The following is a 1,690-nucleotide window of genomic DNA, read 5'->3' as shown; positions in this document are numbered from 1 at the left end:
GAAGACTTTCTCGAATGTGAAATGGTAAAATGTGCATCAAATCATCTCACTAGCAGCGCTGCACTATGGTGGAATGCCACCAAACAGCACGGGAGAAGACCACGCACCTAGCATGCATTTAAAAAAGTGTTTTTACCTCAATTTTTGCCCACAATACAAAGCCAAGGCACGATGTCAGTGGGATTTAATTCAATAGGGTCGGAATGAAGATGTACAGGGTTACACTGATCGATTTTGGAACTGTTTAATTCAATTGCAAGCTATTGAACATGTTAGTTGCAGGAAATTGAAGTGTAAGTACATATCATGCTTGGCACTACAAATTGGTGTTGAGGTAGATATGTCCGAACCAGATTCTCTGTCAAAGGCTATTAATTTGGCTCGCAATGCAAAGAAGAAGAAAGGTGGACAACCCTCTCACACTGATCAAACTGCTAACACTAACTGTAACAAGAGACCTCCTTTCTCTACTAACTTTGATAGAAACAAACATCAAAGTCATACCTTTTTCAACAGATGCAGATTTGACAGTTTTGCTACAACTGCTCAACTTCATAGCAACAACAACAACAACACGCAACAATGAGGCAACCAAAATTCTTTCAACCAACGTCCTTCTCAAAACTCTAATGGTAACAAAAAGGTGAAGTGTTTCAAATGTTTTCAATATGGTCACTATGCAGATAAGTGCCCAAAAGGTCATGTTAAGAGCAATGGCCAATTTAATGGAGTCAACCAAAATTCAAGCCAAAAACCCTTCAACAACAACCACCCCAACAATGCTACTGTTAACCTCATCAAAGACGCTAATCCCGATGACAACAAAGTGGAAGCTAATTATTGTGAGGGATATGATCTTGAGTATGATCACGATGACAACCCATCTCCAAGTACTCCTATATCTCCTCACACTTTTTTTAAAGTGCAAGGCATTGTTAAGGGTGAAAGTGTCACAATTCTATTAGATAATAGTAGTAGCCATGATTTCATTTCTACACGCTTGGCACAGCAGCTCTGTCTCTCTGAAATCTCATCACCCCACAAAGTCAAAATTGTTTTTAATAATCAATATTTTAACTGTAAAACCCAAGTCACTGTTGAAGTTTGCGTTGGTGAATTTACACAAGCACGTACATTTTTGGTAGTACCATTGCATGGTCTTGATATGATTTTGGGAATGCCATTTCTCATGAATTTGACCCGTTGATTAATTGTAAAACATGTACTATGTCTCTCACTCATAATAATAAAAATTTCTCCATACAAGCAACACTAGCACATCAAAAATTTCCACTCCTCTCTCACACGCAAGCCAAAAGAGCAATTCGGAAATAGGGGAAAACATACCTAGTGTTGGTAAATCAAATTTCTACTCAAACTGAAACTTCACGCACCTCTACACACAATGAATTTCTCTCACAATTTAAAGATTATTTTATGCATGATCTGCCACCTGGAATTCCACCTTCACGTCCCTAAGATCACATAATAGATATTATACTGGGTAGTGAACCTCCTTGTAGAGCACCTTATCGTGTAAATCCAACCACACACAGGGAGATACAAACTCAACTCACTGATTTACTTGATCGAGGCCTAATCAGACCCAGTAGTTCACCATACGGAGCTCCAGTACACCTTGTCAAGAAGAAAACTGGAACCCTTCCATATGTGTATCAACTACAGGTCT

The sequence above is a fragment of the Adiantum capillus-veneris genome, chromosome 12 (assembly GCF_014529385.1).
Source record: "Adiantum capillus-veneris isolate H3 chromosome 12, ASM1452938v2, whole genome shotgun sequence".
Taxonomy (NCBI): Eukaryota; Viridiplantae; Streptophyta; class Polypodiopsida; order Polypodiales; family Pteridaceae; genus Adiantum; species Adiantum capillus-veneris.
This window is presented reverse-complemented; position numbering follows the sequence as displayed.